The sequence below is a fragment of the Corvus moneduloides genome, chromosome Z (assembly GCF_009650955.1).
Source record: "Corvus moneduloides isolate bCorMon1 chromosome Z, bCorMon1.pri, whole genome shotgun sequence".
NCBI classification, from domain to species: Eukaryota; Metazoa; Chordata; class Aves; order Passeriformes; family Corvidae; genus Corvus; species Corvus moneduloides.
In genome coordinates, this window is record NC_045511.1 from 40,788,991 (window position 1) to 40,800,447 (window position 11,457).

At 39.2% G+C, this 11,457-nt stretch overlaps 1 long non-coding RNA gene across 1 annotated transcript; it reads right to left on the reverse strand.

Moving 5' to 3' along the window:
* Positions 1 to 1,158: 1,158 nt before the first annotated feature.
* LOC116438622 lies at positions 1,159 to 5,966 on the reverse strand. Its single transcript, XR_004237848.1, has 3 exons — positions 5,190 to 5,966; positions 2,249 to 2,302; positions 1,159 to 1,229 (listed from the first exon to the last, which is right to left on the reverse strand). It is a non-coding gene; the product is annotated as an uncharacterized LOC116438622 (long non-coding RNA).
* Positions 5,967 to 11,457: the final 5,491 nt, after the last annotated feature.

Below are 11,457 nucleotides of genomic sequence, written 5' to 3' on the forward strand. Positions count from 1 at the left end.
GCCCTGAAATTTCTGTTACCCACTCTATACTGTCATATCCATAGATTTATTCGCTCTATGATGGTGATATTTCTGTGATTCCAACAAATCACCTGTACAGGGACACTTTCCACCTAAGTTGTCAGCTTCTCTTTCCCTGAATACAAACAGTATATCACTGTTTCATCAGCATATTTTCAATAAATATGACAAAACTTTACTAAATAACAAAGGTAGTGGAAAGGTCCAGAGTGCAAAGGGACTCTCTGAGCTGAAGTGTGTATGCTTGGACATATTTCAGCTTAAAAAAAAATTCTAGCTTCAGATTGACCCACTTCATAACTCAATAGGAAGGAAAACAAATGATCATAGATTTTTTAATAACCTAAAATCAATAAGATACTCCATTAAAAAGTAGTTGTGGCAAAAGATCACACCTGTGTATTTATACAGCCTTAAGATGAAACATTAACAAGTAAATGGCTCATTAAAACCAAATTCAACAAACCTTTAAACCCTAGATTTTTTAAAACATAAAATTGTATTTTTCCCTTAATTATGCATTTTATTAATGATTTGCCTTCTATTTCTTGCATAAGAGTTTGAAAACAGTTGTGTGTACTTTGTCTTAACAGATACTGAGATACATTCAAACATATTGCACATTTTATAGGATGGAGAGCAAACCTGAAGACATTTGGATCTGAAGATGATGAAGTTGATGCATTTTTTTTTTCTGTTTTTGCATTGGAGAGTGTTCCTGCTCCAAATCCACTACTCAGAAAATTTTGTCTTTAACATAACTCCCAGAACAGAAGAAGAGACTCTTACAACTTGGGAGACAGAGGTGTCAAGGTAAACAAGGTCTGAAAGGCCATGAAATTAATTTTCCTGCTACTTCTGGTTTTATTCTTGAATTTTGAAACAAAACTGAAACCAGAAACCTCACTGTGTGAGCTTTACCATTCTTTAACAATTCTTCATGGTGCATTTTACCTTGTTTCAACCCAACATAAGTTATTTACTAAGTGGATTACTGCAAAGTGATAGCAGCATGCACAAGTAAGATCGTGTCAGTAACACTGAGAACACTATGCATAATTGCAGTTAATAAACCAGATTAAATGTCTTCTATTTGCAAGCTTAACTAGTCTTTCATACCTCTCTTTTTTTTTTCCCTTGAGTTTTGTCTTCTTGTGACTTGATGGAAGTGGGCAAAAATGAAAGAAACCTCAGTCATAGAAAATCACCTAAGCACAAAGTTCAAATCACATATTAGCATTTGCATATGTTTAAACAGGCACTTTTTTCCAACTGGTTACCTGTACAAGTAAGTTTTGAGTTAGTAGGCACCAAGGGGCAAAGTTTCCTAACGCTACACACTCGAGCAGTCAGCACAGGTCTTATGAGGATTTTAAAACCAGAAACAATAGAATGCAGACAATTTTTTACGTAGAACTTTCATTTCAACTTCTTCTTTGCACAGGAGAAAAACATTCTGATAAAAAAACTGAAAAGCAGATTCGGTGTCCATTTTTACCTTGACACATCTTACAACATCGATTGTCTGTTCTGCAAAAAGCATGCATGACAGAGAATAGCACTGAGCCAATGTAGAAATTAGCCATCACACTTTCTGGATGTAGTAAGTCATGAATTGTCCTAAATTAATTTACCACAAGATTATCCCACAAGGAGACTATATATACAATCAAATGCAAGAATAAAAAAAGGATAAAATGCTTTTCCTGATTTTCACTTCCTCTTCCTAATATGTATCTTAAAAATAGACTCATAAAGATGTGGAAAGACTTGCTCGCAGTGCTATTTTCTCCTGAAATCCAGAAAATATTTTAACGTATAATCTTAAGCAAACTTATTTATAGCCACCCTTACTTTCAGTTATGATATTTTAGCAGTTAGGTAAAATATTTTTTGGTTGCTTTCAATGTCAAAGTTGGCTGGAAGTCTCTCATGTATCATTTTTTCTGTTTAATTTCTTCTTTGATTTTTCTTTGCTTTACAGCACTCTTGTGAAGTATTTGCCATGGGCATCACCCACAGATGGCACATTAAACATTCCTTTCCACAGAGGCTGTCCTTAGACCCTTTTCAAGTTGTTAACATATATGGGCATTGCCAAAATCCAAATCATGAAGGTGTAACACTGCAGACGAGATGGTCCAACTGGGACCAAGTGGCACTGGAAGTCTGGTTTGGGAGTACTACAAGGATGGGAGAAATATACCCAGAGACATGCATAACTCACCTGTTCAGCAAGTAGCAAATTTTCAGCTTTCACTCCTACTTCCTTCTGTTTCCGCTTTCCCAAAAACAGAACAGACAAACAAACAAAAAACCAAAAAAAATCCAATTTCACCAGTTTACAAAAATTTGCAAAACATTCTGATGTGTCTGACCTTAATTATATTACAGGTATTTACTTTTTTCCTCCTTTATTTTTTTATTTGAGTTAAGCACTTTAATGAAGAAAAAACATGGAGAAAAAGTCTTGTGAAAAATTCAGATTTAGATGCTGAATGCAGCATCTAAAGATTAATATAAACCAAGCAGTTTTTCAAGAGCTAAACTGTAATTGGAAATCCACCTTTTCATATATGATAAATTAAATTAAAAAAACAAGCAAACAAAACCTAACAAACCCAACAAACCAAAAAAACAACCAACCAACCAAACAAAAAACCACCAGCACTGATACAGGTGTCCTCCAAGAAATGTTTTTTAAATCCAGACTTTGGAAACAACATCTGTCTGAAATCATAACTGTGGAAATTATATTTTAGAAGGGAGGGAAATCTAATAGGATTTATTTGCAATGTTTTACTGCTAGTGGTATAGTAGAAACAAAATATCTACATTAAATGCATGGTATTCTTTTTCAGCCTTCATCCTGCCTCTAAGCCCTTCAGGCCCAGCCATTCAGAGTTTGCAGATTTTCCACTGGATTACAGAAAATGATGCTAACATGAGTATCCTTTAGTTCACAGAGCTCTAATTTAAATGCATATCCTATTACATTGGAACAGCAAGTTTTTAGATCTCAACCATATTGGCATTTGCTCCAGAGAATGACAGAACAAAATGGTCCGCAAAGGTCCCATTCACGTTAAACTGGCTTCTGCTAAAACCCTGAGCGGCTGTTTAGTCACCGAGTTATGCAGCAGGAAGTAGGCAGTCAATGAACTTAGGCTCCACCAGTGTGTGTCAGGATCACAGCTTCAAATCTTTCACCAGGTGCTTTACAAGCTCTTGCTGTTTAGACAGAGATGGAAAGTTTCAGACCTATGGGTTTCAGGTAAAATTTTTCTCAAAAGCAGGCACATGGAAGGTTACACATTAACAGTCAGTCCCAGTTACTCCTAATGGGATTTGTGCATGCTGCTTTGAAAATGTAGCCCTTCAGGCTGATATACGGTTAGCATAACAAGTAGCTGCTACAAATGGCCAGTAGGACTGAATATGCAATTAACTAGCTGTGTTTTCTGAATCAATATGAATTGATTGAAAAGTAAACACTTGAGCTTAATCTATTACTGTGATAAAAAATTGGCCTTCTTCCTAAGTGGCATTAAGAAATTTGGCCTGATCTTTTATGTCTATGTGGAGTGGTGTCTTTCAAAGGAGGAAAACCCTGAAAATTCTCTATCATCCGGAGTAGAATAATAACAGAAATTGCATCATTTGACTGAATTCAGGTCTGTATTACTAAGTATATTTTATCCATTTGTGGATTTCAATTAACTGTGATTCCCAACAGTGTTTCACCGAAAACAGTATAGTATGTCTACAAGTTCATCAGGCCAAAATCCCTCTGTGTCTGAAATTCATATAGCTCAAAGGTTACAAAAATGGTGTCCAACCTACCCCACAGAACCAACCGGCATGCAACCATTATCACTATAATTTTGCTTGAAACAAGACCAAATACACATAGTGAGGGGAAAAGAACTCCTAGATTCACTTAAATAGAGAGCAGATTCTTTATGAGACTGAAAAAGAGAGTAGATTTGTGCTCTTAATTAATTAATACATTCAAAGCACAACAAAAATGAGCCTGTTGTCTTTGAGGGTGCAACAGGGGCAGGGAATTAAACATAATTTCTTTCCTCAAGACTTAAAAAAAAAGTGCTTTAATTGCACTGTATGCCCAGGTAACTTTCTTTTATCTTTGTACATAAATTGAAAGGGGAAATGATAATGAATAGGTAGTGCCTAAGGGCAATATTGCGTATCAGCACCCAGAAAAAAAAAATCTAAAATTGAAACAATTTGAGGACAATAAAATAATACTCACAAAATTGAAAATTGAGTCAGACAAAATCAAGACACCTGCTTTTGGAATATGTCTAAGACTCATGAGCTAATCAGTAATAATTAAGAATTCCTTTAGCTGAAAGTCATGGGTTTTTTCATAGTGAATAGGTTAAGATAATGAGGACACATAACCTAAGGAATGTTTTCAGGCAGTGACTGATGACCCCAAACCAAGCCAGAATTTTCATAGTGGTTTATAAGAAAAAATACTCTGCCTCCTAAAAAATTTCCCCCCCCATTCTCACAGGTCAGCCACTCAAAAAAAAAAAACAAAAACAAGACTGCATCTCAGACTGGCCAGCGTTCTACTACCCATTGTACTTGTGAGCCAAAAAACCTTTGTGGCAGAAGTTGCACAGATCTCTCCCACTGGGTCAATGGGATTTCACAGGCAGTGTAATACAATTGCTGAATTGAATCCATGAAGTTAATTAAAGTTAAAATTACACTGTGATTGTTGCTTTCTTTTTTTTTTTTTTTTTAATGGAAGGTTATGTTCAGGAGGCAAATTAAATATTTTAAATTTCTATAAAAGCATTCCAGCATTTTAAGCCTTTCTTGATTTAGGTGCCAGAGACTTAGGATTTCACTCCTTGAGGTTTACTAGCACAGATTTCCATGCTTATTTATTCATTACAGAAAGGAGATCCTACAGTGAAAAATTAATGCTTGACATAATTTTTAGAACTGAAAAGAACTCTTACTCATCCAATCCAGTGCTTCTGTTTAAATGGAATCAAAACATTGTCAGACTCAAGCCTGCCTGTAACACAAAATCTTAAATACTTTGAAGCCTGTGTAACTAGGTTGTCTGTTTTGCTACTGGATAGGAGATTCAAGCACAGCAGTGATCTATAATGTTTATTGTATTTTACCTTTGGCTGGCAGGACTTAATATCTTTCTTCATCAGTTCTTTAACTTCACATCTTATATCTACAAAGGGAGTTTTAGAAAACATAATAAATATGTATTAATATATTAACAGTATGCATACAGTTTTTATATAACATATGATTTTGGATGAATGGTTAAAATTTAGAGTAATAGGAAATTTAACTCTGGATAAAAGAAGCAGCTGTTTTTAAAACCTCACAATGAGATTTTCATATATTTGTGTTAATTATAGAGGGGTCAATACAGTATAAAACAAAGCTATTTTTTAAATCATCGGGTAGATACCAAAAAGGAGGGGGGGAAAAAGTCAGGTCATCTTAAGTCTAAAATCAAGCAAATTTCATTTTTTCTTTAAGCACCAGGCTCGAGTATCATTTCCTCTTAACTGTTCGTGAATGACAACTCCTTAAGAGCCATTGACAAGTTTTGCCCATGGAAAGTGAGCAGGGACAAGTACCAGCACGCATTGAATGTGATATGATTGATAAAACGCCTAAAAACTCTTTAATTGCTTCATAAACAAAGCTCCTGCAGTCTTTATTGAGACAAACTTCCATTGAAGGAAATTTGAGTTTCTGTATGTCTGTAGCAGCTTGTGTCTCCACTACAAGACTACCAGATAGGAACTTTACCCCTAGTACAGTCTTCTGTAGACACTGGTCTGTCTAATACTAGAAGGAGGATGTCAAAGGAGTCTCTGTTCCAACTCCCCACATTGTGTCTCACACTAACTGGGGACTCGATTTCAGGAACTTGTGACTATTTTTTTTTTCCCCCAAATTTAATTAAATTGAAGCAAGCCAGGATCACATGTAATTTACTACAGATGACATTCAAATCTAAAAGAGAAGAATTTTTTGTTAGTTAATAGAGAATGTAGAGAAGTAGTATTTCAAATAGTAGAGCAAATGTGTGAAGAAACATCTGTATCAGCACTCATATGTGTGTGAATGTAAAGGAATACTTGGAATATTTATAAAGGTCACGGTCAGACCAGAAACTCTCTGACGTAATCTCACAAAGCAAAATAATTGTAAGGGACAGTAGGGCTGACTGTACTTTTGGTAGGTGAGAGAAGGCTTCAGAACAGTTCTCAGGGTAGTGTTGAAGCAAGGTCAGGACTTGGGACTCAGAGAAGTACTTTAGTGATTCTTGTATAAATACGATCTTTCACAGTCAGCTGCTTTGTGTTCCCAGTTTGCACCAGGTGCAATGTTCTTGCCAGATGCTCTCTTCCCTTTCCGAAAGTGATGTTTTGGGCTTGCCTCTCATATAGAGAATTCCTCTGCACCCACTTTCAAACATGACAGAGTCCTCATTGTCAGTAACTCAAGTGTATGTACAAATACAATAATTAATACAAGCACAAAGGAAATGCTGTGCTAAATGCAGTGCTAAAACAGCTGCTATGCCAGAGAGATAGTAGTATCATAGTTTTCAAATAACTACATGTTATCTGATAACTGTATGCTGAGAAGAAATTCTCTAATGTTGAAGTGATAGCAATGCGCCAGACTGCACATTCCATTTCTCTGACAGTCACCATGGGTACATGAAGAGTCTGATAGAGACCTTATCATTAAAAATTGAGCCGAAACTGAAAAATCTTGTTGAGAACCTTAGCTTTCCATCTCATTTGTCACCAGCTCTTCTGTCTTATTTACCAGGGGAAGGTACATTTACTTCACTGTTGGGGAAGATGAAACAGGAAAGCCTTATAAATATGATTGCCTGACAAAAGACTTTGGGAATATGAAAACTACAGGCGACATCGAAATGAAAGCCACTTTTGAAATACCAAGTCTTAGTTACTGAACAACTGGAAAACAATGGTATGGCCGACTGAAGGTAATCCTCTCTTGATTGAACAATACCCTCTGCTTGCAGGCAGGTCCAAGGGTCAGAGCAGACCCTACTAGCTCAGCAGAAGGGGTCCAAAGAGTAGTTTTTAGAAGTTAAGATGTAACACTCTATGGTAATATAAGAACTCTTATAGGCTGTATGTAAATGCTATAGGATTTGTATCTTGTATTAGATTGGTTAGTGACAATTAGAATATTCAGTACAGAAGATGATTTATTGTATTGTAACCAGGACTTCACCATTCCATTCCACTCTTACACACTCTTACTACTTCTTCTTCACTCTCATTCCTCTCGCTCTCTCTCTCTCTTACCCGCTTACTCTCTTGCTCTCTTGGGCCTGCTCAGAGCTGCCAGCTGCAGCTCTGAGCAGTGCCCCTGTGCCCACGCCCTTTGCAATAAACCGCATGTTCCAAGATCTGCCTATAGAGATCTCTCGTCACCGTCCGTCCCGACCGTCCGAACCACCCCGCTGACCTACACTTCACTCTTTTTTTTTCTGGCCTACATACTTGTAAAACAGAATCGCAGAATGGGTTAGGTTGGAAGACACAATAGTGGGTCATCTGGTCCAACCTCCCTGCTCAAGCAGGCTCATCCCAGAGCACATGGCACAGAATTGTGTCTAGATAGTTCTTGAATATGTCCTGGGAGGAAGACTCCAAAACGTCTCTGGGCAACCTGTGCCAATGCTTGATCACCCACACAGTAAAGAAGTTCTTCGTCATGTTCAGGTGGAACTTCCTGTGCACCAGTTCCTGTGCATCAGCTTGTGCCCATTGCCTCTTGTCCTATTGCTCAGCACCACTGAGAAGAGCCTGGATCCATCCTCTTGACACCCTCCATCCAGAGACTCAAAGATGTTGATGAGGTCCCCTCCCAGTCATCTTCTCTCAAGGCTGAACAAGCCCAGCTCTCTCAGCCTTTCTTCATAAGAGAGATGCTACTGTCCCTTAATCATCTTCTGGACTTGCTCCAGGGTCCCCATGTCTCTTTTGTCCTGAAGAGCCCAGAACTGGACACAGCACTCCACATACAGCCTCACCAGGGCAGGACAGAGTAGAATAGAGTAGAGGGGCAGGATCACCTCCCTCAACCTGCTGGCAATGCTCTTCCTAATGCACCCCAGGACACCATTGGCCTTCTTGGGCACCAGGGTATTACCGCAGGCCTGGTTCCTACGGTATATCACCGTGTCCCGCAGCTATAGGGAGGAGGAGGAGGAGAAGATCCAGCAGGCAGGAATTGTGCAGCAAGATTGATTTATTTAATTATTTTACAAACTCTTTTATAGACTTTTTTCTTCATAGTCTAATTGGACAAAGGACCAGCCACCCCTTGGGGGCGATTGGCCAAAATCCTAAAACATCCATTATCAAAATATTTTCTACTATACCATAAACAAGACTTTCCAAGGTTGCAGGTGGCTTGGTTGTTTACATTCCCTGCTACCTCTTCTGTGAGAGAGAAAAGTCTCTCACGGACTTAGAAAAATAACAAGAAGATCCTCACTAACAGCATTTTTGTACCTACACCAGGGCACACTGCTGGCTCATGGACAGCTTGTTATCCATGAGGGCAACAGGATCCCCAGGTCCTTCTCCATAGAGCTGCTTCCCAGCAGGTCAGCCCCAGTCTGTGCTTGTGCCTGGGGTAATTCTTCTCCAGTGCATGACCCCACATTTGGTCTTGTTGAATTTCAGAAGGTTCCTATCTGCCCATCTCTTCACTCTGTCAAGGTCCACCTGAAGGGCTGCACATCTCACTGGGGTACTTACCACTACTCCAAGCTATAAGGGAGTCTGTGATGATTTTGTGAGTAACAGTGTCAAAAGCCTTGCTGAAGCCTAGGTAGACAATATCCACTGATCTCCCTCTGTCCATCCAGGCGGCAGTTTAGATGCCAAACTGATTTTTGCTTTTGTATATTCTTCATATGTATTTGTAGCTCAGTAGCCTATTATTGTATAACTGTATAGATTCGTAGCTAGTATTTTTCCTACCCTGTTACACAGAAATAAAAAAACACTTTCCTAAGACTCTCTCCTAATCTTGCTTCTTCTGTGAACCAAGGTTGAGCCACCTTCCCAAGAGACTTTCTCCCATAAACAACTAATGAGGAAGGGAGGCTTCAGAAGAGGGTTGAACCAAGAGGGGGAATTACCTCATCACCTGTGTTTCTAATTGGGGATCCTTGTCAATGATGCTAATTTGCTAAACTTATAAAACTGTACTGTCCCTATGTCATGTGCATCTTTAGCATATTTTTGGTGTGTATTCTGGCGTGTTGTGCACCTGGAGGTATCTTCATTAAAGGTGACCACATTTTACCACCTAATCTTGTTTGGCTCTTGTTTTTAGGGCTCAAAAAGGCAATAGTTTCATCACAGAAGGTGATTGGTCAAGCATGATTTACCATTAATGAATCCACTACTCCTGATCACCTTCTTGTCTTCCATGAGGATAGAAATGGCCTCCAGAATGAGGTGTTCCATCATCTATCCAGGAATTGAGGTGAGGCTAACCAGCTGGTAGCTCCCTGGATCCTCTTTCTTGCCCTTTTAGAAGAGTAGGGTTACATTTTGCTTTATTCCAGACTTCAGGCATGTTTTCTGATTCAAAGATGATCCTGAGAAGCCCAGCTATGTTGTCGGCCAGCTCTCTCAGCACTCATGCATGCATCCCATCAGGGCCCATGGGCTGGTGGATGTCAAATTTGTTTGGGTGTTTTGTAACCCAATCCTTCATGAAGGAGTGAAAGACTTCCTTCCAACATTCCTTTACCCTGATCTCCAGTGTCAGAGATTCCTGAGGGCTGGTCTTGCCATTGAAGACCAATGCAAAGAAAGTGGTCAACTAACTCCTGTCTTCTTTGCTTTCTCTGTCACCAGGGCTCCCCCTCTGTTTAGCAACAGGCTCACAATATCCTTTATTTCCCTTTAGTTACTGATGTATTCAAAAAAGCCCTTCTTACTGCCCTTGATACTGTTGGCCAGATTTAATTCCAGATAGGCCTTGGCCTTCCTTGTGTCATTTCTACTTACTCTGTGATCTCTTTGTATTTATTCCAAGTGCTCTGACCCTGCTTCCATCTCCTCTGTGTTTTCTGCCTATACTTGAGGAATGACAGGATTTCTTCATTCGTCCATGGAAGTCTTTTGCCACTTTAGCCTAATTTTTTGCTCACTGGGATGTATCGTCCTTGAGCTGGAAGGAAGTGACCCTGGAATATCAACCCTTCTTCCCTAAAGGGTCTGTTCCCATGGTGTTCTTCCAAGAAAATTCCCTAAAGTGGCTAAAATTAGTTCTCCTGTAGTCGGTGATTACAATCTTATTTCCTGCCCTGCTTCCTCTGTGCCCAATACAGAGCTCCACAATCTCACGGTCACTACCCAGCCAAGGCTGCCCCAACCCTCACATCCCCCACAAGGCCTTCCTTGTTTGTTAGTGTGAAGTCAGGCAGCACAACATTCCTTGTGGGATCCTCCACTGTCCATGACAGGAAGCTGTGATCAGTGCTTTTCAGGAACCTCCTGGGCTGTTTGTGTTTCACAGTGCTGGTTCTGCAGCAGCTATCAGGGTAAAGTTCCCCACAATAACCAGTGTCCGTGACTCTGAGGTTGCTTCCATCTGCCTGTTGAAGGTTTCATCCACTTCCTCCTCCTCCTCATGTGGCCTATGGCAAACATCCACAAAACGTCATTATTATTGTTATTTTTCCTGTTGTTATTTATTATTATTATCATTATAATTATGATTATCATTATTGTATGATCCTCACCACAATTTCCTAAACCCCATATTCCCTGCATTCTTTCCAGGATACATTTCAGTAGTTCCCCTGCATTGCCTGTGCATTTCCTTCTTACACTTTCATTTGTCTAGGAGGTCCTTACTAACCCACGCTGCTCTCCTCACTTGATTTCTCTCATGCAGGAATCAAGAGCTCTTATGCTTAAAGACGAATGCTTTTAAAGAGCTCACAGATCCATTCATTTCCTATGTTCCTGGAGGCAGATTCCCAGGGTGCCTTGTCTACTAATTTCTTTAAAAAAGTGAAAGTTGTTTCTCCTACAATTTAACACTCTGGCTCTACTCCTCACCTGGCCCATTTCCCTCAAGACTGTGAGTACATCAGTGCACAATCACTGAAGTTGAGGCTACCACCAGTTTTTTTCTTTCATGTTGGTGAGCAACCAGTCCAATATCTCTTCTCCTCTGATCAGACTGTGGTGAAGTCTTCAAATTTGAAGACTTCATTACTATAAATAGGAAGAAAGCACTTAAAGGCATGATTCTAGACAGACTTCAAATGAGCCATGTTTTATAACAAAAACTTTGTAACATGGAGCAGAGAAGGGCAGATTATGCTCTTTTTGGCAAAAT